Here is a 7199-nt window from a genome sequence, read left to right as displayed (position 1 = left end):
GTACTCTCCATGAAAAGTTTTGCTATATGTTATCTATTTGTTAGCAACTATAGATCATTGCCTTGAGTCACTTCATTCATTTCATATGCTTTGTATTAGTATGATCAAGGTTATGTAAGTAGCATGTCACTACAGAAATTATTCTTTTTATCGTTTACCTGCTCGGGACGAGCAGGAACTAAGCTTGGGGATGCTGATACGTCTCCGACGTATCCATAATTTCTATTGTTCCATGCTTGTTTTATGACAATACTTACATGTTTTGCTTGCACTTTATGATGATTTCATGCATTTTCCGGAACTAACCTATTAACAAGATGCCACAGTGCCGGTTCCTCGTTTTCTGCTGTTTTTGGTTCCGTAAAGGCTGTTCGGGCAATATTCTCGGAATTGGACGAAATCAACGCCAAACCTCCTATTTTTCCCGAAGGCTCCAGAACACCGAAGAAGAGTCGGAGAGGGGCCAGAGGGCCACCACACCATAAGGCGACGCGGCCAGGCCTGGGCCCGCGCCAGCCTATGGTGGGGAGCCCCCAGGTGCCCCCCTGCGCCGCCTCTTCGCCTATAAAATCCCTTTCGACCTAAAAACACCGTACCACTTGACGAAACTCCAAAAAGACTCCAGGGGCGCCGCCGCCATCGCGAAACTCCAATTCGGGGGCGAAGTCTCGTTCCGGCACCTCGCCGGGACGGGGAAGTGCCCCGGAAGCCATCTCCATCAACGCCATCGCCTCCATCATGCTCCGTGAGTAGTTCCCCCATGGACTACGGGTTCTAGCTGTAGCTAGTTGGTATTCTCTCCCCCATGTACTTCAATACAATGATCTCATGAGCTGCCTTACATGATTGAGATTCATCTCGATGTAATCGGTGTTGTGTTTGTCGGGATCCGATGGATTGTTACGTTATGATTGTCTATCTACAAAGTTTATGAAGTTATTGTTGCTGCAATCTTGTTATGCTTAATGCTTGTCACTAGGGCCCGAGTGGCATGGTCTTAGATTTAAGCTCTATACTTATTGCTTAGATTGTATCTACAAGTTGTATGCACATGTCACTGTCCGGAACCAAAGGCCCCGAAGTGACAAGAATCGGGACAACCGGAGGGGATGGTGGTGATGTGAGGATCACATGTTTTCACGGAGTGTTAATGCTTTGCTCCGGTGCTCTATTAAAAGGAGTACCTTAATATCCAAGAGATTCCCTTGAGGCCCTGGCTGCCACCGGCTGGTAGGACAAAAGATGTTGTACAAGTTTCTCATTGCGAGCACGTATGACTATATATGGGAAACATGCCTACATGATTAATGATCTTGATATTCTGTCTTAATGCTATTTCAATCCTATCAATTGCCCGACTGTAATTTGTTCACCCAACACTTGTTATTGGAGAGTTGCCACTAGTGTAGATAGCTGGGAACCCCGGTCCATCTTTCATCATTATATACTCGTTCTACATGTCAACTGTTTTCTGGTGCCATTGCTCTCATATTACTATTACTGCTGCTGTGTTACTGTTACTATTGCTCTCATATCATCGCTACTTTCACATCACCCCTGTTGCTAGTGCTTTTCCAGGTGCAGCTGAATTGACAACTCAGTTGTTAAGGCTTATAAGTATTCTTTACCTCCCCTTGTGTCGAATCAATAAATTTGGGTTTTACTTCCCTCGAAGACTGTTGCGATCCCCTATACTTGTGGGTTATCAAACACCAGAGCCGATCACCTCTTCTTCCGTCGAAAGCCGATATTGCAGACAAAATGCCAACGGCTTGACGAGCAACAGGCTGCCTTGTACGCCAAAACTGACACCTCTGACAGCGCTGCTGAACTGGCGACCTTGCGCAAAGGGTTGGAGGTCCTCGAAGCTGGACTGAAGACCGACTTGGTCGAAATCCGCATCTTGAACACGCAGCTGGTAGATCCTGTGTAACTTGTACTAGAGTCGATGTCTGTGCATCGGCTTTGTTTCTTAGTTCTAAAGTCGATGTCTGTGCATCGGCTGCACATCATGAGATTTTTTTTTACTGGCCGATTTTTCTATCGGCCCCCAATATTTCACTGCACATGTATCGCACATGTTCATCTGATTAGGTGCCCCCCGAGCCGAATCTGCCAGGTAACTGCGGATATCGGCTCTGTAGTTAGCCAAGGCACTCTATTTGAACGTCGGCTCCGTTAGGGCCAATGTTGACTTCTTCCAGCTCATCAGCCGACGTAAACCCGTTGCCCGTCAGATCGACGTTGAACACAGGCAGAACGTATGGTGAGGATAATTTTGGCCGATTGCTGGAATCGGCCTCCATGTTGATTGAATCGCTCAATGAAGGTTTTGCAATGTTCGTCCATAGATCTTTGGGGCCGATCACAAGGATCGGCCTCGCCACGCTCGTCCATAGATTTGTTCTTGCTATACAGTCAGGCCGGTGGATAGGACCAGCCTAACCCCGTCCTTCGTCACGTCGATGCGCTCGCAGTCGTCCAAATTGATGCCTGAGAGTGACTCTTGGCCTGTCGTCTCCCAAACGTTCATGCCAGCCGTTGAAATTTCGGCTGAGTCATCTGCGTGGACGACCTCTACTTCATCTCCATCCCACTCGTATTAAGCATTGGTGCATCGTGGATGGAATGCAACAGTTGGCGTGGATCCAATCTCTCCCTAGCAGGACAAAGCATAGGTGCTCTTGCTATCGACAATAAAGAACGTCGTAGGGATGGTTTTCCTTCCTACGGTCGGATCCACGTTCGTAACACCTTGTGCTTCGGATGCTTGGCCGTTGGAATCGCTCGGTGTAACGTTGGTCTTGATCAGATCCGAGCTAGAGCGTCCCAACCGACGTAGCATGGAGTATGGCATAATGTTGATCGCCGCTCCGGTATCCACCAGCATCTTGTTGACAGAGCTGCCCATTGATATAACCTCGCAAGTACGGGGCCTTCAGGTGTCCGTAGCTTCTTTCTCGTGGCTTCTCAAAGATAACCGGCCGTGGGCCGCAGTCAAGTTGTGCCACAGGTGCTTCGTCTAATCTCGGAGCACTAAACTCCGTCGGAAGGATGAAGACCATGTTTGTGCCAGCCGATGTCTCATCATCGGCTTTCTTTTGTCTGGGGCGCCACTCTTTCTTTTGTGGCCGTCCTTCTTCGTCCAGAGTTCGCTGAATTTTCGCGGCCAGATCAGGCCGCGCCTTCCTTAACGTGTGCAGGTATAACCTTTCGGCTTCCTCCAAACCACGTAGTCGCTGAACCCTACGCTTTTGGGAACGGCTGAGTCCATCAGGGCACCACCTTGGTCGGTGGTACTTATCTTCTTCCTCTTCATCATCGTCTTCTAATTCCTCGAGATCTTCCACCCGAGAGGACTCAGCGTGCTTGTTCCGAGGTGGGAGAGGCCCTAGACGTTTGAACACGGACACGTTAGCTGCATCCTTCTTCTTCTGTCTACATTCGGGCGCTTGCCGATTTTAGGCAATCGGCTCATTCCCGAATCCCAGCAGTTGTCCGAAGAAGGGACAGTCCCAGTGCCTATCCACGTCGTCTTGCTCTCTTGACTTTTCCTTGGCGTGGCGCTCATATCTCTCCTCGTCGCGATCATGCCGACGATGTCTCCTAGCGTCCCTAGCCAGACGATCTCTTTCGTCATCGTTGTCGTATCGTCGGCGTTGGTCGTATTGACTCACGTATTTGTTGAGGAGGTGATCAGAGAGAGGTCGCTGATATCTCACATTCTTTACTTCTCCCTCTGTGATGTAGCGCTTGCCATCGTGCCGGAGCCGATCGCGTGGAACGGCTTCCTCCTTATCCTCATTATGAGAGCAGCTGCCCTCGTTTCTGTCCTTACCAGAGTGGTGCCCAGGTCCTACCATGTTGATGTTGAACGAGAAACCTGGCTGGCACCTCCCAGGGTAAGTGCATTCCACCATGTTAACGGCGGGGAAGGGGTGTGTGTCGACTTTCATGCGTACTGGCTGAAAATTAGACGCCCTTGTTCTATCGCCATTTGGATCTCGCCGACGCCACACCCTGCAGTCGTTGGTGGCATGGGTGAACGTGTTATGCCACTTGCAGTATGGCTTTCCGTTCAGCTCCTGCGCCGTGGGGATCTTGTGGCCTTCGGGTACCTTTAGCTGCTTCTCCTTAAGTAAGAGGTCGAAAATTTGCTCAGCCTTGGTCACATCGAAGTCAGACCCTCTTGGAGGAACTTGTGGCTTAACCCACTTACGGGACACGGGGCTTGCCCCCGAGTCCATTCAGCCACTCGCTACCTCTTGATCTCCCGCGAGCCTTCATCTTCATCCGCCTCAACCAGGACCACCGCACGCTTGAATTTATCCTGGTATACCTCCGGGTGGCGCTGTTCATATAATGACAGCTTCCGCACCATGTGCGCCGGTGAAGGGTAGTCTCGCTTGGGAGGCCACATCCTTGATCGGTGATGCGAGACCCACCACCGCCAACTCGATCGCTTCTTTTTCAGTCACACGAGCCGAATAGCATCGGTTCCTAACGGTCCTAAAGCGCTGGATGTATTCTGACACTGTTTCTCCGCGCTTCTGTCGTACTTGTGCTAGATCGGCAATGCCAGCCTCGGAAGCCTCTGAGTGATACTGCATGTGGAACTGCTCTTCCAATTGCTTCCAAGTCCGGATTCAATCTGGTGGCAGCGATATGTACCACCCGAAAGCCGATCCTGTGAGGGACTGTGCGAAGAACCTCACACGTAGTTCATCTGACGCTGAGATCGTGCCCAGCTGTGCCAAATATCGGCTCACATGCTCGATTGAGCTGGAACCATCTGATCCACTAAACTTGGAGAATTCAGGGAGCCGATATTTGGGTGGTAGCGGGATCAACTCGTACTCGTTGGGGTACGGCTTAGAATAGCCGATTGCCCTCCTTTTCGGCACCATGCCGAACCGGTCTCTCAAGATTGTACTCGATCTGATCCGCGGTGCTTGGCTGCAGGAGTCGAACTCGAAGATTCGCCGGAGTGGCATACTTAGCCAGCCATGTTTTCTTTTCAAGCTGCGAGCCAACCGGCAGGAGTTGAGCTCCGGAGGTTTGTCGGAGTGGCATACTTAGCTAGCCACGTCCGCTTCTCAAGATCTGTTCCCGAAGTTCCTCCTCGCTGTTCCGAAGTCCCTGCTGTTGCGGCCTCGGTTCGTGAGTGCCCGATTCATTGCGATCCGGCACGTATGTGCACGTGTATCCGTGAGGGATCTCCTTAGGCGCCTCATACAAGAACCGGTAATCACTAGGGTCACCACCGATCTTGTAGACGACGTATGCCGGTGAACTCGGCACTTCTGGTGCTGCCAACGCAAATGGCAGCGGTGGTCGGGACTGGAGTGGCATCTCTCCCTGGTGAGTCCCTAGAGCTGGTCCTGACGGAGAGCATTGATGCCTCATGATTTCCTGGATCACCCGAAGAGCGACACGCTCCAAAGTGTTCACCAGGCTCTCAGAATGGCGGTGCAGCGAATGAGCTACCATGAAATTAATATCCTGACGCAGAGACCTGGTGCGTTCTTCTGACGGGGCGGACAGGTCTACTCCATCGAGCGCGCCTTCAGGTGAGAACCCTTTCCACCTGATGCCGTGTGAGCGGGTTCTCTGGAAAGAGCCGATGAGGTCGGCTTCGAGGATCGCTTGGACCTCGTCATGCTTCTTCTTGAGCTCATCAGTCAGATCTTCGTACGTGACCGGAGTACCTTCCGCCATCTCAGATGTAGATGGCGATGCAGTTGATGTCGAAGACTGTCCCACCGGGCGTGCCAGAATGTGTTGCGGTCAGAAACCCACCGGCGAGCAGCGACGGGCAACACGAGAGAGCCGGGAGGCTCCCGGGGCTGCGGCTGGCCCTGGTCCCTCGAGCGACGGCCCGCAAAGACTCGGCACGCACGTCCGATGCTGGTGCAAGGGCGTGCCACCCGACCTATACCCGATCGGGAAGGTGATGGATTTGCTTCGCTTAGTTTCCTGCATGGCATACACGTAAACATTAAATACGAGCCTCGATCGGCTCTCGAGGTTGTCTCGTGAATCGGCTCAAGGAGCCGATCCACCCATGATTCGTACGAGGTGCACGATCAGATGGTGGTCCTGCTTGATCAATACAAAGCTAAAACGACCTACAACGATTTAGGGTTTTCACCACATAATCGGAACATCCTACGCGTGATTGAGCCTGGCGGCCACGCACGGTGATCATAAACCGACCCTAGACAAGGCCTAAAAACCAACATGAAGTTGATCCCCGGAACATCTTGTCTAGGGCTAGCAAACTACACCCTACGTGCCACCTGGATCCTTCAACCCGTTTGTAAGGCCTAACTATGCAGATATTAAACTAATCCTTGAAGAACAAGGAGCAATCATAACGGATCGGATCTACTAGATAATGATCAAGCGAGGTGCCGCCCTTACACCTAAGATAGGTGTAAGGGCGGCTAGACGTCTAAGGGTTGCACGGACGAAAGCATATGATACGATGAAACAATGCTAACCCTAACACGTCTATGATAACTACGTTGCTCGCCATCAACAAGGCTTCGGCACGAGCAACGCATGAACAGCGAATAAACGTGTATCGCCTAGATCGCAAGATGCGATCTAGGCAGCATGATGCTTACCCGGAAGAAACCCTCGAGACAAGGGAGTTGGCGATGCGCCTAGATTGGTTTGTGGTGAACGTGATTGTTGTTTATTTCAGAAACCCTAGATACATATTTATAGTCCGTAGACTTTCTAACGTGGGAATAATCCCAACCGTGCACGAGCCAAATTCTATCTAACCGACACGTATCCTACTATATTTACAGATACACGGGCAAACTAGCCCAAACTTTATATACAAGGCCGATTCATGTATTTCTTCCATGTATATTCTTCAAGCCCATCTTAATCGCGGCCCACCTCTGATCCGGTCAAATTCTGGTGATAACAATTGGTACTGAACTTTTATTGCTCCATCATATATATGAGTATGATATTGATCAATAAGTTGTAAAACCTGCGATCCCAAAAAAGCTGAACAACATGGAGACAACAAGAGAATGATGTTTTTATTTGAGGAGTTAGTGTATTCATGAAGTGTTAATGCGTTGATCCGGATGTCTTGAAAATTCCATCCTTAATTACCTTATGTTTTTAAGTGGACCTAGTGAAATGAGAGCGTAGGATAATATATGTTGTGCAAGTTT

This window comes from Lolium rigidum, chromosome 4, assembly GCF_022539505.1.
Source record: "Lolium rigidum isolate FL_2022 chromosome 4, APGP_CSIRO_Lrig_0.1, whole genome shotgun sequence".
NCBI classification, from domain to species: Eukaryota; Viridiplantae; Streptophyta; class Magnoliopsida; order Poales; family Poaceae; genus Lolium; species Lolium rigidum.
This window is presented reverse-complemented; position numbering follows the sequence as displayed.